Source organism: Schistocerca americana, chromosome X, assembly GCF_021461395.2.
Source record: "Schistocerca americana isolate TAMUIC-IGC-003095 chromosome X, iqSchAmer2.1, whole genome shotgun sequence".
Lineage (NCBI taxonomy): Eukaryota > Metazoa > Arthropoda > Insecta > Orthoptera > Acrididae > Schistocerca > Schistocerca americana.
The window spans coordinates 244,800,478-244,818,987 of NC_060130.1; positions in this window are offsets into that span (position 1 = coordinate 244,800,478).

An 18,510-nucleotide genomic window follows, 5' to 3' on the forward strand; every position below is an offset into this window, starting at 1 on the left:
TGTGCCAACTGATGATGAGCTGCTAGACAACTCGAAACCGGTCATGGTTTACTGAAATACAGCTATTTAAAAGGGCGACTGGTAGTGGTCACTTTTTGAAAACCGTTTGGATTGTTGTTGTGATCTATAGTCCGAAGATTAGTTCTCGACGCTAGTCTATCCTGTGCAAACCTCTTCATCTCTGAAAAACTGCATACTGTATTTATGTCGGAGTCTCCCTCTACAACTTTAACTTCCCCTCCCTCCTTTCATTACAGTCTAAGACGCCAAGCGACCCGCTGAAATGCATAACAAAGTTCCGCCAACAGTATCAACACTGTAGCGGTGCCAGCATCTACATCTCTGGCATTTGATGATTCTTGACGGAAACTTGGAATATTTAAAGAGAGTGCGCAGAATACGGAAACACCCCAGATACAGTACATTACCATGCCTAATACGGCGTAGGAAACTCATTGGCATTCAAAGCAGCTTCCAGTACGTTCAGAATGAACAAATACAGGTCCTGCAGGGTTTTCAAGGGAATCTTATACCACTCTTCCTTAAAAAAAACAGCAAATTCAGGTATCGACAATGGAGGTGGATAGCGATAGCGCACTCTTCTGTCTGAAGTAGGCCACAAAGGCTCAATAACATTGTGACCTGGTGACTGGTGGCCAGGGGAGATGCGAAAATCCATCCTCGTACTAATAAAACCAGTCCCGGACGACGCAAGCTTTGTTTTACATTAGATTAGATTTACTTTCATTCCAGCTGATCCGTAGTGAGGAGGTCCTCCAGGATGTAGAACATGTCAAAAAAACAATAATACATGACAAATATTTACAACTCAAACAAATAAGCTAATGTACCATTCTACAGGTCCCAAGCGGAATGATCGTCATTTTTTTTAATGAACACTATACGACCGAATCATTTTACAAATATTATTGCACTGAATTTAAAATAAAAAAGTTTTTTATTTATTTATAATGTAATAAATGTGTAATACAACTACTATAATACTTATTTACAATGAACACATTACTGCATTGAAATGGTGCAGAAGTTAGATTGTAGTTACACACGCACACACACACACACACACACACACACACACACACACACACACTTTTTTACAATGAACACATTACTGCACTGAAATTGTGCAGAAGTTATCAGTTGGTTCTACTGAGAAATACATCAGTGGAGTAGAAGGAGTTGGGCACCAATAAATTCTTTAGGCTTCTCTTAAACTGAAATTCATTGGTTGTTAAGCTTTTTATGGCTGCTGGCAAGTTATTGAAAATGTGTGTTCCTGAATAATGCACACCTTTTTGTACAAGACTAAGTGACTTTAAATTCTTGTGAAGATTATTCTTTTTTCTAGAATTGATTCCATGAATTGAGCTGTTGGTTTGAAAAAGTGATATATGTTTAATGACAAATTTCGTTAAGGAGTAAATATATTGGGAACCAGTAGTTAGTATCCCTAGTTCCCTAAACAGGCTTCTGCAGGATGTTATTGAGTTTGTACCACATATAACTCTTACTGGACGTTTTTGTGCTCGGAAAACTTTAGCTTGGCTTGATGAATTACCCCAAAAAATAATCCCATATGACATTATGGAATGAAAGTAAGCATAGTATACCAGCTGTTTCATTTTTATATCCCCTATGTCTGACACAATTCGCAATTGCAAATGGAGATTTGTTAAGACGCTTCAGCAGTTCTGTGGTGTGCTCCTCCCAATTGAATTTATTATCAAGCTGTAATCCCAAGAATTTAACACTGTCCACTTCTTCTATGTGCTTGTCATCGTATGTTAGATAGAAGAAATGGACAGTGTTTGTGAACGGGGGTTCTGACTTCTTGGAGCATAGCACCAACATTGGGAAATAAACGTTGTACCATTGCATGGTACAGCCAAAATGATAACATAATCTCGCAGTAGTGAGACTACGCAGAGTAACCATGGGCCTCCATGGAATACCACGATATGGCTGCCCAAGTCACGGCCAAACTCCAGCCACATCTCACTCCTGCGACATAAACTCGGCCAGAAGTTGGAAGCAGCGTGAAACGAGACTCATCCGACCAAATAACTTTCTTCCATGTCTCCAAAGTCTAGGTTTTATGGCTTCGGCACCACATGCTCCTGTTACAGCATTTCCATCGCTGATGAGTGATTATTGAATTCCAGCTTGCCCTGCAATTCCCTGCATGTGGAGCTCCCTTCGTGTTGTTTTAGTGCTGAGAGGGTTCGCAAGTGCGATATTCGATTCTGCAATGACTTTTGCAGCTGTCGTTCTCTTATTTTTCGTCACAATCCTCCTTAATGGAAGTGCCATGTGGCTAGGGCCTCCCGGCGGGTAGACCGTTCGCCTGGTACAAGTCTTTCGAGTTGACGCCACTTCGGCGACTTGCGTGTCGATGGGGATGAAATAATGATGATAAGGAAAACACAACACCCAGTCCCTGAGCGAAGAAAATATTCGACCCAGCCGGGAATCGAACCCGGACCGTTAGGAATGACATTCCGTCGGGCTGACCTTTTTTTTTTTTTGTATTTACAATTACAGGCGTTGATATAAGTCAACGGGGACAGCTGAAAATGTGTGCCCAGACCGGGACTCGAACCCGGGATCTCCTTCATACATGGCAGACGCTCTACCCATCGTTTTTGTTTTTGTTTTTTTTTTGTTTTTTTTTTTACAGTCTGTCGCGCTGACCACATTTTCTTTTTTTTTATTTGTTGTAATTGCAAATTTTGTCTCTACCAACTTTTTTTTAATATGGAAAAAGGCTCTAACATTCTGCGTGGTGTCTGTTTGTTCTGAGTCGTGTCTCCCTACCACTTTCACGCAACGACGCTCTGAGCGTGTGTTTTAGGGAATTGACTAGTTTGAACCTGGGACCTGTTGCTGGTAAGGAGACGCCAGACCACACGTGACATGTAGAGTTCAGAAGAGTTCAGTGAGACTAGGAATGATATAACCAAATACTTAATGATTTCAGCGTCAGCTCCACTGCACTCCCTGTAAAAGAATCTTAATACTAACTAAATTTAGTGGAAGGGGTACAAGGCTTTCCTATTTTTAGTTAGTTGGTAAAATAACGTCGAAAAAGCAGTTAAGTTTACCATTGGAATTTTTATTCTATTCACAAAACATTGTTTATAAATTGCACTATTGATAAAAGGAAATATTTTAATACAGTATGATAAAAACCAACTGCGTTCAACAAAAATGTGAATGAATATTCCCTGAATGGGTTTCCAAGTTCTACAATGGATCGAAGGATGACCTATGCCATATCACATCTATAATCTAGGTTTGAATTAAGTTTCACAAAAGAGAAAACTATCAAAATGGTCTACAGTGACCCTCAATTATCTTTAATTACCTATCTAACTTGTCGTAAATTACAGTGGCTGATGTGGCTTCTCAATAATTATATAACAGAGAAATCATCGCGTTTCAGATTTTAGCTTACGTAGCAAATGTGAATACCATGAGATTTAATTGACGATCGACACTAGTATTACGTAAAAAGGGGATGTAACAGATGAAACTTCTGCAGTTCTGAGTGAAGCCTTATGCGCTCAAAAATGCGGCATCGCGTGCGTTCATTACCTTGTTGGTGTTCGTCAGGGGGCGGTGGCCGGCTCAGCTCCATACAGCTCGCCGTCTCGGAAGCAACTCTCTCCTGACTTCTCCTTACTACAATTTATGGAAGTTGGTTTAAAAAAAAACTCTCTGGCTGTGTTTTCATCTGACCAATCAGGATCTCAATGTTAACCTTAAGCTCCGCCTACAAAAATTCTGTCTATCCAATGAGAAATGTTATACTTTTCGTGGTGGGGCAATGTTTTTAAAGTTTGCAACGTAACAGAGACGCGAAAAAGTCTCACGCTAAAACTTGCAGCTGGTGTGGCCCTTTTAGTGTTATCGTAAGATCTATACTGTTCTTCTGGAGGGCTCTATCTTTTAACATGGGCTGGGGGGTGGTCCTGGCGGTTACTTTTCGTGGTGGGGCAATGTTTTTAACGTTTGCAACATAACAGAGACGCGAAAAAGTCTGACGCTAAAACTTGCAGCTGGTGTGGCCCTTTTAGTGTTATCGTAAGATCTATACTGTTCTTCTGGAGGGCTCTAGCTTTTGACATGGGCTGGGGGTGGTCCTGGAGGTTAGCTGGCTACGTGGGTGTCCGTCCCTTATCGTAGGGCCTTCTAGCTTAACACGGTTCTGCTCTCGGCTTCTGTTCTCGTTTCTCCCCTCAGAACTGCGTCTGTCTCACGGTGGGAAGGTATGACTTGCATTTAGGCATTCTTGTGTTAGTCTGTGGTATCGCATTTGTTCACTCGTTACTCGTATTACTTTGGTTAATTTAATGTCACGATTTATTCGGAGCTATGTGACATACTACTGGATTTGCTTATCATTTCAGGGTTTTCATGGAAGGTGTTGGATTTTCCCTGACACCTTACAAGGCGTCTTTCAGTTACGACAAACAAAGTTAGAATGTACGTCCGTAGCAACGACAGAACAAGAGTTCCTTCTAAACTATGAAATAGAATCTAAAATTGATAGTAGATTATAAAGAAAGAAAAATGTAACCAAATCCCGCACGCGATTCCATGTGCGTGGCTCATCTGCGAACAGATTCCATGTTCCAAATTGATAAAACATTTCGCAGCGTGTGCAGCTCCATGACGGCGGTCATCCTCTGCCCGGTACTCCCCAACTGTGAGGGGGGTTATCGAAGACACTGCGCAAATAGTTCGCAAATAGTTGTCGGTATTGGGGTGTACACTCAAGTGTGCTATGACTGTCCTGGAGAAACTGCCAGTAATCAAGTACCATCTTCTCATCATCTCGAAAGAGGTAGTATATGGACATGCCTTTAAACCATGTGAGAGCGTGAGTCTTCGCAGGTGGGAAATAAGTATCCTGTGGACAAAGGAGGAGCCGTGGCTCAATTGTGCGAGGCGCGATACGTAGGTACCATTCAGCTACCAGGGGCGGACATCCTCTCTAATGACTGTCTGTCACGACTTCCGTCCGCGTTATCTCATAGCGGATGATGATTTCCTGCTTTACCTGTATGCGGTAAAAATCGTAGGCACGGAGCCTCTTGTATCATCAAACACTTCCGCTACCTTGGTTACGGAAGCACCCACCATTCAAGCACCAACAATTTGCCCACGTTCGAATTCACTTAGCTCCGACATAATACACTCACAACCGCACAGAACGCATTTATGACTTCGAGTGACACTTGCAACGTACTGAGGACATTGCACAGATGCCTTTAGTGACCAAATACAACAGCGCAATCTGTAGGTTTGGCTGGCATCTGCATTCATGTTGAAGCACGCATTTGCCGGCCGAAGTGGCCGTGCGGTTAAAGGCGCTGCAGTCTGGAACCGCAAGACCGCTACGGTCGCAGGTTCGAATCCTGCCTCGGGCATGGATGTTTGTGATGTCCTTAGGTTAGTTAGGTTTAACTAGTTCTAAGTTCTAGGGGACTAATGACTTCAGCAGTTGAGTCCCATAGTGCTCAGAGCCATTTGAAGCACGCATTTGTCGCGGTGTTTCCCTATTTTTGTCCAACCCACGTATCTCCAACGGTTCCTGCATCAGAAACAGTCTCTGTTGCTTCCCATGACTAGTAACATTTCTGACACTCGTGTTCAGACTGGCTTGTTATTATCATTTAGAAGTCATATTTGCCAACTGGTTCGCAAATTATGACGACTCGTAGAAGCTCGTAGTTTGTCGCTCAGTTTCTTCCTTAATTTGTTGTCCACTAACTTAGAGACGCAAATGCATGAAGTGGCTCCCAGACGACGTTCCAACGTGTCCCAAGAAGGTGAAGCCGCTATATAACTCCTGGTAGGACAATCTACAGGGTCATAGTCGTCAGTGTAATTTTCTGTGCTGACAGTGCAACACGTGTTATACCAAATCTTCAGTTCGGGACGTGGCTGTACGCCTAGCTCCCAGCAGGTAGTTGGAGGTAGCGCTCTTAGAAAGCCTGACCTCAGTTTGAGAGACGTTCTTCGCATAGATCAGTCATCAGATACAACTGTGTCCAAAATTAAAGCAACAAACTGTTATTCCCCTTTCCTGTGCCTAACTCACGATATAATCATACAAACTGTCAACAGACGTCGTTACGATCGTGTTCTGCACGGAAGATGGCACTCCGATCAACAGACAACCACGCCAGCAATGACGTCAGGGCACCTATCAAGCGGGTTAGTGTTTGCATGGTAGTCCCATATCCACAATCGCTCTGTACACAGACACAGAAGGTGCAGTATGGCACATAGAAGACGCTTACAGACTCTCTGCTGTGGAGGGCCATAGGAAGAATGGAAGCAGGAGAGTCGCAAACTGATGTGGCCCGATGGCTTAACGTGAATCGTTCTGTTGTTTCTCTGATGAGGCGACAGTTTATAGAGACCGAAACTGTATTCCGGAGACCAGGACAGGGCCGACCACATGTAACATCAAAACGAATGGACCGTTATTTGGCTGTAAGGGCACGACGGTAGCGCCTTAGTACTGCGCTGCAACTGGGATCTGACCTCGCGGCATCCCCTGAACGAGTTAAATAGAGGCAAACGGTGTACAGAAGGTTTCAGCTGAGTGGCCTTTACTGTTTGGAGACCTGCTGTCTCTTTACCTGTGGCATGTCTCCACAGAAGGGAACGTCTAGAGTGGACCCGTCAACATGCCACCTGGACGGTCGAAAGGTGGGCCAATGTCGTTGTCACAAATGAGTCCCGATTTGGTCTGGAGAGTGATTCTCGACGGATTCGCATCTGGAGGGTACATGGAACACGATTTCGGGATCCAACAATTGTGGAAAGAGATCGATATCGAGGAGGATCCCTAATGGTGTGGGCAGGGATTAGGCGCTCGAACACCTATTCGTGAAATTGTACGGGCGAATCAGCAATATTTAACTGCTGTCAGGTACCGTGAGGAGATCTTGGGATTTCATGCGCGGTTGTTGCGAGGTACTATGTGCTCAGACTTCGTATTGATGAACCTCATAGAGTACGAATGATTATTATTTTTTTTTTTTTAACGGTAGATATTGCACGAATGGTGTGGCCTGATCGCTCTCCCGATTTGAATCCCATAGCGCATCGCTGGGATGCGCTAGGGAGACAGGTTGCACCACGTCAACATCTACCAGCCACGCTCCCTCCAAGACTTGCTAGCGGCTCTGCAGGAAGAATGGGCGTTATTGGCTCTGACCACTATGCGACTTAACTTCTGAGGTCATCAGTCGCCTAGAACTTAGAACTAATTAAACCTAAGGACATCACACACATCCATGCCCGAGGCAGGCAATGGGCGTTATTGCCTTAACATGAAATTAATGACATCATTCACAACATGTCCCGTCGTTCTCATGCCTGTATTGGTGCCAGAGGCGGTCACACTCCATAGTGAGCACATTAACCAGTTGCCAGAATGTGTGCGAAAATACGTTAAGGTGGAAAAAAACGAAGAACATTTTTGTCTACGTTATACATGTTGCAGCTGATTACGTTTTGTATTCCTTACATTGTTCCTACTCTATTATCACCTGTTTGTACTGTTTTGTGGCAAAAAAAACGCAACTTTGCAAAATTTCCGTTTGTTGCTTTAATTCTGGACAGCAGTGTAATTACAGCAGTGACGCAATATGCATTTAAGTTGAGTCGTCACCTGCTCAACATTTATCGGACGTTGATTCAGGCGCGGCAGAAGTGCATCTAGAGCACCATCACCTCCAGTCAACTGATGCTAAGGAAACGTCATTGTCTGCAGGTTCCACGGAGCTACCACACAAAGGTGTAAGTAAGCCAATTACAAATGCAGCTATAGGTTTCTCGTCCGTGACAGCTCAAGCAAAAATCCAGTGTCATGTAGACAGAAATTATAGTAATAATAGTGACAGCTATTGTATTGATAGTTCGCAAAGTGTAGCGAAAACAAGGTCGTTCTGCATTCCGAAAGTTTCTACAGTCACAGCTGGTGCAGTTCTTCACAGTACAGTGCTTTGTGTTTTGCTTGCAATGATTGTGAATATGAGAATTCCATTTATGAAAGCCAGCCACGGCCTTTTTCGGCATGGTGCAGTGCACTCTGCACATCACTGGACTTTTACCAGCAGCCGATGCCGAAACTTTGCTCCTTGATCTCATAGGTGATCAACAACGTAAACGAGCATTTTCAGGTGGATGCTGGAGATTCCGTATCCCTTATTCATGCAGAAACATACTGCCGTATGGCACGCCCACATTGCTTCTGCCTCAGATTTAAGACATTTCCAAGTTCTTCTTCATTTTGAATTGTATTATGCTGTCATTTAATGTCTTATGATACCCATTTACCTTTAACAGTTGTCTTATGATTGTCGACTGACAGAAAGCGCTCATATCAGTAAATAACGTGACTGAAGCTGTTTTCTTACAATCACTATGTAGCAGTCACGGTAGTTCCTCAGATATTATGTCCAAAATTATTGATCGCGTAATTTTAAACATAGAGAGGGGGGCATGATCACGGCGTGTTCCTCAACGTAAATGACTAATCTGAACTAATCAACTTTATCAAGCCTGGTAAGGGTTTTGGTTATAAGTAGAAGCTAAGTCTGCCTTCAGCTCGAAGGTAGGTTCAACTATCACAGCGCTTTACGGAGCATAATCCTATTGGAAACGGTATATCTTCCTCTGACAATAGTGACGTAACCAGCTAGTTGTAGGGGAAATTTCAGTTCAGTGTGGACTGCGAATCATGGTATAGCGCGATAGTGTTCGCGTTAATGTTACCAGAGTCGGAAAAGTGGTAAGTGACAGATCTAAATTCTAAGAATCACTGGGGGATCCAGCCCCAGACATTTAAGTTCGTAGTCCAGCGCTCAACCACTGATCCACCGAGCTCACTCACCAAGCAGTCGAAACATTTATTATCACACTGCCTCCCTAAAATTATCGGTAATTCTCTCATGGACTTTCCACATCAGCCTACTTTTCCAACAATGAGTTTTAATTCATACAATCAGTTCACATCTTTCTGTACTGATTTGATTTCCCGAAAAAGCACTTGGCATACAAAATATATACATTAAAGGTTTGTTTCAACGGAGAATTACCACAGACAACCGGTTGCAAATAATTTTTAATACATTTAGTTAGGTTTCGACACCTCTAACGACGTCTTCATCAGAATGAAATTTTAACAACCATGTAAAATAAATAGAAAATATGTTTGAACAGAAACATTAACAAAGATGAAAATGTCGTAACATTAAGGCTACTTACGTGAAGTTACATAGTGGGCAGGCAATGGTCAAAATTACGACCAGACATGCTCAAGTCAAAAATTAAAAATGTTCCAGCGTTTGATACGTATATGTTGTAGTGAACAAAATCAGGACTGATCGACCCAGCTGCTTACATTGCTGCCACGAAAGTAGGGTACAAGTTGCGCAGCCTGTCGGGCGAGGACAGTGACATATGCCAATTTGAGACGTTAAAACAGAAGTAATTGAATTAGAAAACAGTTAACTATAAAAACAAAAATTTAAAGCATGAGAGCTTAATGAATTTTGGACAGTACAAAGTAGTCAAATTAATGAAGTACAACTGAGGGCAATTTATTAGGCTTCACAAAAATGACCATTACACAAAGTACCGAATATTGTAGAATATTTACATAAAATAGCTGCGCAGTCCAAAAACATCCGCATGAAGGAAACTTTAGTAGTACTTATCTATATGGAATTTGAAAAAAAAATATGTTTCGAAACTAAAGGCAGGTAAACAAACAATAAAGGAATCAAAATTTTGCCAGAAGTGAATCAAAGCCATTGAAAAAATTTTTGTTACATAATTGTAACTGTTCGTTGAGGATGAGGCCGCCGTTCTTAGAAATATGTCTGAAAATCTCCAGCTCTTCGAGAAGGTCGAGCCTGTGACCTTCGTTTTCTCTATGCAAAATTGAAATTTCATCAACACTTTTTGGTTTGTGATTGGAAATTAACAAATGATCAGTAAAAGTGAAATTATGTACATTGGTGCCTCTTTTTCCCAATAAATGTCCCTTGTACCTGACATAATGGCATCGTCAGATGCCACTATGGCTCTGGTATATTATGACATGTTTTTTATAAAACAGATCTGAAGATAGTCATTGCTGACCGAAACTGATAGTCTGAGTACCTAAAAGTTTGTGGGCCGTAGAAATAAAAGGAATTTATTCTATATTTTCGGGTCACTGTTCCATTCGCGACCACGTCGCTGCTTGTCTCGAACTGTTATGCTGCTATTCGTGAACAGCATTCCAAGGGGTGTTTTCCAACAGGATAACATTCGCACACATACCGCTGTTGTACCCCAACATGCTCTACAGTGTCGATATGTTGCCCTGGCCTGCTCGATCGCCAGATCTGTCTCCAACAGCGCGCATATTCGACGTCATCGGACAACTCCGGCGTTACTCACAAATAGCATTAAACGCCCCTGTACTGACAGACCAAGTGCAACAGGCATGGAACTCTATCCCAGAAACTGACATCCGACACTTGTACAACACAATGCATGCACGTTTGCATGCTTGCATTCAACATTTGGGGTGTTACACCAGATATCAGTGTAACAGCATTTCACATCTGCAATGGCTTATCTCACGCTTACATTAACCTGTGATCTTGCAGTATTAAACACTTAAATATATTACCTAGACAGATGTATTAGCGAAATTTCATTACTCTACAGTGATTATTTTTCAGTGCTGTGATTTTTTTTCCGTCAGTGTAGTTAGCGCGCAGAATAGCCAAACCGTGGCCAAGGGTTCCATTTGAACGGCTCGAGGTGAGGCTAGTTAAGGCTCGTGAAACTGGCTGGGCTTTTGTGCGGCCGTAAGCGAGCTTCATTTCGTGCAGCCCATGCTGCGGGACGGCGTCTACGCGTTTGAGACGATTAACGTTTCTGCGAACTGGGAGCGCTTGGTCGGCGTGGCCCCGCTTGCTGCCTGTAGCACATCCGCGACACAGTGACAGTCCAGCACCAACTCACAACCCAGCTCAGATTTGCAATTGTACGTTCACGCAGCAATGACACGAGTCAGAAATACTCACGAGGGAATTGGAGCGTTTTCATGTTTTATATAACATTGATCGATCATGCTTTATACACTGATCTTTTGGCCACGGCTTTGTTGTTGGGTTTCATGCGTGTTTGTCCCCTTATTCACTAAATCGAAGCAATCATCACGACTGACGCGGACCCTTGTTTCAGTTCAATTATATACTTTGTGAGTTTATTTACCAGAGTAATTTTCATCCTTTCATCATCTAGAAAGACCGACCTAACACTATAAACGCAGTTACCCGCAAGGACTTAGCTTCCGTTTAGTCCTCATCTCCTGTATGAGTGATAACTTGATTAGCTTTTTCATATCCTGTGAAGCTTTGCATTATGTTAACTTTGTCAGTAAATTACGATGATTTTGCATTTCTGCTTAATTTGTGCAGATAACAATCCCCTGTGATAAGCCGGCTGCAGTAGCCGAGCGGTTCGAGGCGCTACAGTCTGGAACCGCGCGACCGCTACGGCCGCAGGTTCGAATCCTGCCTCGGGCATGGATGTATGTGATGTCCTTAGGTTAGTTAGGTTTAAGTAGTTCTAAGTTCTAGGGGACTGATGACCTCAGATGTTAAGTCCCATAGTGCTCAGAGCCATTTGATCTATAAATGTCGAGAGGATATATTTGGTGCAGTTCACCATCTAGATCCACAAAAGCTTAGCCTTAATCCCAGTGGCGTCTTGCAGTGTGTCACTGAACATATGTTTCCGCACGACTAGCGTTTAAGAAGAAGATAATATGTCTCGTAATGTCAGACAAGCTACAAATTTCCCAAGTTTCAAACCAAAGAAATGACTTATCCTTTGACGCAACAATAGATCAACCGATATTCCCATTTAGACTTTGTACGTTATTTTTTATTTTTACACTGTTTTTACATGCAGAGAGAATGTGACTCCACCGACAAAATTTCGGAACTCGTTAGCGGATATTTTCAGAGTGTTTTAGTACATCAGACCCGTGGTCTCCAGCTACTCGTTATAGAATACTTGCATTCCATTACATTTCTTTGCCTCATTTGTCTTTATATCTGTATTCCATTGAAAATATCTGCGCAACAATACAAATGTTGACCTCATGCACCGTGTGTCTTGTTTGGAAACAAATGTGTTCCATTTACTGACCGTACTGTCTGTTGACAACAGTGATGCCCACTTTAGTGACGGCAACCACATCACAGTATTTTGTATCTGAGGATTGTTGCATTACTCTGAGTTCTCTGTTGTAAATTTTAGTGATTGGTTATTACAGGCTTTTTCACTGTTGTGGAATTACACTACTGGTCATTAAAATTGCTACACCAAGAAGAAATGCAGATGATAAACGGGTATTCATTGGACAAATATATTATACTAGACCTGACATGTCATTACATTTTCACGCATTTGGGTGCGTAGATACTGAGAAATCAGTACCTAGAACAGCCACCTCTGTCCGTAATAACGGCCTTGATACGCTTGGGCATTGAGTCAAAGAGAGCTTGAATGGCGTGTACAGGTACAGCTACCCATGCAGCTTCAACACGATACCACAGTTCATCAAGAGTAGTGACTGGCGTATTGTGACGAACCAGTTGCTCGGCCACCTTTGACCAGACGTTTTCAATTGGTGAGAGATCTGGAGAATGTGCTGGCCAGGGCAGCAGTCGAACATTTTCTGTATCCAGAAAGGTCCGTACAGGACCTGCAACATGCGGTCGTGCATTATCCTGCTGAAATGTAGGGTTTCGCAGGGATCGAATGAAGGGTAGAGCCACGGGTCGTAACACATCTGAAATGTAACGTCCACTGTTCAAAGCGCCGTCAATGCCAACAAGAGGTGACCGAGACATGTAACCAATGGCACCCCATACCATCACGCCGGGTGATACGCCAGTATGGCGATGACGAATACACGCTTCCAATGTGCGTTCACTACGATGTCGCCAAACACGGATGCGACCATCATGATGCTGTAAACAGAACCTGGATTCATCCGAAGAAATGATGCTTTGCCATTCGTGTACCCAGGTTCGTCGTTGAGTACACCATCGCAGGCGCTCCTGTCTGTGTTGCAGCGTCAAGGGTAACCGCAGCCATGGTCTCCGAGCTGATAGTCCATGCTGCTGCAAACGTCGTCGAACTGTTCGTGCAGATGGTTGTTGTCTTGCAAACGTCCCCATCTGCTGACTCAGAAATCGAGACGTGGCTGCACGATCCATTACAGCCATGCGGATAAGATGCCTATCATCTCAACTGCTAGTGATAAGAGGCCTTTGGGATCCAGCACGGCCTTCCGTATTACCCTTCTGAACCCACCGACTCCATATTCTACTAACAGTCATTGGATCTCGACCAACGCGAGCAGCAATGTCGCGATACGATAAACCGCAATCGTGATAGGCTACAATCCGACCTTTATCAAAGTCGGAAACGTGAGGGTACGCATTTCTCCTCCTTACACGAGGCATCAGAAGTACGTTTCACCAGGCAAAGCCGGTCAACTGCTGTTTCTGTATAAGAAATCAGTTGGAAACTTTCCTCATGTCAGCACGTTGTAGGTGTCGCCACCGGCGCCAGCCTTGTGTGAATGCTCTGAAAAGCTAATCATTTGCATATCACAGCATCTTCTTCCTGTCGGTTAAATTTCGCGTCTGTAGCACGTCATCTTCGCGGTGTAACTATTTTAATGACCAGTAGTGTATTTTCACTGAAACTTAGGTAATTGGGGTATCGAAATGACTCGGCAAATATCCCTGAACAGCCTTCGAAATTTTGTCGGTGGAGTACGGGTTCATTTGCTGTTATCTAGAAAACGACAAACCTATCAAGTAATAGTAAGGTACCTCTTTTAGTGTAAGACTGGACTACACCATCTGATCAAAAATACATGTACACCTATTAGTGTACATTAATATGGGGTGTGTCGACCCTTCACCTTTTTGTGACTTGAACTCTGCTGAGAACACTTTCAGTGAGGTTTCTGAATGTCTGTGGAGGGATGGCAGCCCATTCTGTCTCAAGAGCAGAAATGGTTCAAATGGCTCTGAGCACTATGGGACTGAACATTTTAGGTCATCAGTCCCCTAGAACTTAGAACTACGTAAACCTAACTAACCTAAGGACATCACACACATCCATGCCCGAGGCAGGATTCCTACCTGCGACCGTATCGGTCGCGTGGTTCCAGACTGAAGCGCCTAGAACCGCTCGGGCACAACGGCCGGCGAAGAGCAGAAACCGGAGAAGGTAGTGATGTTGGACGCTGAAGATCCGGAGCGTAGTCGACGTTATAACTCAGTCCAAACGTATTCCACTGGGTTCAGGTCGAGGCTCCGGGTAGGCAAATCCTTTTCAGGAATATTATTGTCTAGAAACCATTGCCTCACAGATGCCGGTTTATGACGGGGTGCACTGTCATTCTGATAGCAATAATCATCATCTCCAAACTGTTTCTCTACTGCACGCAGTACACGATCATGTTAAATGTCTTCGTACCCTTCCGCGTTTTCCGTTTTTTAAGTGCAATAACATAACCTCAACATAAAGAAGAAACCCCTATACCACAACACCATCTCCTCCGTGATTCACTGTTAGCACTACACATGATCCCAGGTAACCTTCTCCAGGCATTCCCCAAACCCCAACCCGTTAATCTGCTACAGGGAATAGCATGATTCATCACTCCGCATCATTCGTTTCCAGTCATCCACTCTCCAGTGGCGTAGCTCTTTACACCAACTCAAGCAACACTTACCATTGACTACAGAATTGCGTGGCTTATGAGGAGCTGCTCGAACATTCTTTGTAACTCCAAATGCACAGTCACTGTGCTAGCTGGGCTGCTGGTAGCTCTTTGTAACACACGACTGATTTCGTCCGTTGATTTCATGCTGTGGTTGTTCCTTCGCATTTCTACTTCACAGTCACGTCATCAACAGTCGACCTGAGCAGTTTTGGAAGAGTTAAAATGTCCCTGATGGATGTGTTACCCCGGCGACACCCGGTGACTAGTCCACGACCTAAGTCACTGAACTCTCCTGATATCAGATGGTTCAAATGGCTCTAAGCGCTGTGGGACTTAACATCTGAGGCCATCGGTCCCCTAAAACTTAGAACTGCTTAAACCTAACTAACCTAAGGACATCACACACATCCATGCCCGAGGCAGGATTCTAACCTGCGACGGTAGCAGTCGCGCGGTTCCAGCCTGAAGCGCCTAGAACCGCTCGGCCACAAGGCCTGCAGCTCTCCTGACCTACGCATTCTGCTACTGAAACTGCACCACTGACAACATAATACTTCCCGCCGTCTTGTATACTATCGGGCTCGTCTCTCGTGACATCTGAAGGTCAATTCTGCATTACATAGGCGTGTCCAGATACTTTTGATCACATTGTATATATGGCCAACTCTGGGCAAATAACTAAATAAAATGAAATAAAGCCTGCCGTTGTGGCCGAGCGGTTCTAGGTGCTTCAGTCTGGAACCGCGCGTCCGCTACGGTCGCAGATTCGAATCCTGCCTCGGGCATGGATGTGTGTGATGTCCTTAGGTTAGTTAGGTTTAAGTAGTTCTAAGTTTTAGGGGACTGATGACCTCAGATGTTGAGTCCCATAGTGCTCAGAGCCATTTGAACCATTTGAACCATTTGAACCAATAAAATAAAGTCATAATATTGCGACCTAAGGCTAGGTTCTTGGTTCATGTTGATACCCTGCAAGTCATACCTGGCCCCCGAAGTATTCATTATTACCCTCATATTACTTACAATTACGTCAGAGGCAGCCAGGTGTTACATTTACTGCCCAGAATATCACCCAGTAACATTAGAGAAAATTATTGCTTATATGTCATTGAAATGTTTTATTATGAACAGTACCATCTCAACACTGCTGCTGTCTTTGAAATTGAGCTTCAGCTGACGTACATACGGTTCTTGGAGCTGAATTATGTACGCACCAGAGGCTAGTGCCTCTCCTGTTATAAAGTTTACTCCATCGAGGTGTTCTGGTCTAATAGTCTAATAGTTTCAAGTTTTATGTTAAATTAATTAAACGTTGATTGATATCTGAATTTCAAAAATCGTAAGAGAGGTCTAGGTATCGAAATGATGAACTATAAGCTTTTGATGCGTTTTGTAAATCAAACTTTAATATTTATCTATAACAATAATTATTCCGCGTGGCTGGATGGACAGGTGCAAGCAACTCTTTCAATTGGACGCCGCCTTCGGCCACTTGTGTGACTGTTCAGTTTACGTAGTGTCCTATCGTCTGAAAAGTATTCATCGACGAAGTAATAATATTGCGAACTGAGGCGATGTTCTTGGTTCTTGCTGATGACCTTGCACTTCATAACAGCTTTTCGAAATATTCATCGGCACCCTCACATTTCTTACGTTGGTGTGAGTGTCAAGTGATTAGAAGCTGCTGCGAATGAGTGTATTGAGAGGGCAATCAAGTCATGTACCAGACGTACCCAAAGGTAGCTCAGGTACTATCCTCACCTGTGGATGCTGTTTCTCCTGCAGGGAATACAGAACCCATCATTACTTATCTACTTGACTGCGGGTGATGTGTCATTGGTAGGCCTGGGTGTCCTATACAGGCGAGACGGGGACCAGAGAGAACTTATGATGTTACACCCATCCACCTAACAAACAGGTTCAACATCATGTTCGATTCCAGGCGAATGTTTCCCCTCCTATGGTCGTGACGTAATCCAGTACAGAAAGAAGGTCAGCATCGGTCGTAATGTGATCTGCCTTTTTTTATGGCATTGCAGATCTAGATTTCAGATGGTAATGCAGCTATCGTCTGTGCGTTATAGGTAGTCATGTAGACTGAAAGTACATATTCCAGTCTAACCCAGGCATGTGCAAGCATTAGTTATACTAATAATTATTGCTGTAGGACATCCAGAAGCATCAGTGAAATGCGAATGAACAGGAAAAATATCCAGTAATATCGGAAGACAGCATTAGTAATGGGATACTTGATACAGGCACGTCAATTAAATATCTAGAAGTAACGTTGCAAAGAGATATGAAGTCGAACGAGCACCTCAGGCATATAGAACGCTAGTGCGCCCCAGTTTTGAGTACTACTCGAGTGTTTGGGATACCAATAGATCGGATTAAAGGAAGACATCGAAACAATTCAGAGGCAAGATGTTAGGTTTGTTACCCGTAGGTTCGATCAGCACGGAAGTATTACGGAAATGTTTCGTGAAGTCAAACGGGAATCCCTGGAAGGAAAATGATGCTCTTTTCGCGAGTCACTATTGCGGAAATTTAGAGAACCGGCATTAGAGACAAACTGTAGATCGGTTCTACTAGCGTCAACTTACATTTTGCATAAAGACCACGAAGATGAGACTAGAGAAATTAAGGCTGGCGCAAAGGGCTATAGACAATTGTTTTCCCCGCGCTCTATTTGAGAGTGGAACAGGTTCAAATGGTTCAAATGGCTCTGAGCACTATGGGACTTAACATCTATGGTCATCAGTCCCCTAGAACTTAGAACTACTTAAACCTAACTAACCTAAGGACATCACACACATCCATGCCCGAGGCAGGATTCGAACCTGCGACCGTAGCAGTCGCGCGGCTCCGGACTGAGCGCCTAGAACAGAGTGGAACAGGAAATTAAGTGATTGGTAGTGGTACGTGGCACCCTCCACCATGCACAATACTGTGGTTTTTGGAGAAAGTAAGTAACTGTAGATGTAGAACCAGACATTTCTTACTTTACCGGCGTAGAATATTATGCAGAAAACCTTAGAGAAAACTATTGCTGATATATCTTCGACAAATGTAACAGTATTCTTTGATATCTGAGAGGTCTATGGAAACGTGTCTAGGTTCTCCCAGCACTTATAGCAGCCAGGCATTTCCATTTTCGCTCGCGTTCTATTCCAAGTAGAACCTGAACTGAATGTGATGGAAAACGCATCGGCACTGCCATCTGTTGACGAAGAGCACAAACGCCTCACTACCACAGTAGCCTTCAAGTCCAAATTGGGCTAGCAACGAACAATTAGTCTGTTCCACCAGAACACTAATTGGAGACAATGCAGCTCGGGAAACACATCAGCACTGCCATCTGTTGACGAAGAGCACAGCCGCCTCACTGACACAGTAACCTTCAAGCAGAAAGTGGGCCGTTAACTAGCAATCCTACATCTATACCTGCATTCTGCAGAACACAATAAGGCACGGAGGAGACTTTTATTGTAACTTATATTCTAGAAGTTCATTACACTAGAACTCTGAATATAGGTATTCCGTCAGTCCATGGAGACTATTCGCGTGCTAAAATTGTCATCTGTTCTTCAATACAATGAGTGCTGATATCCGCAAGTCATCTTTGCTGTGGCGTGACAGTTGACTTTCAA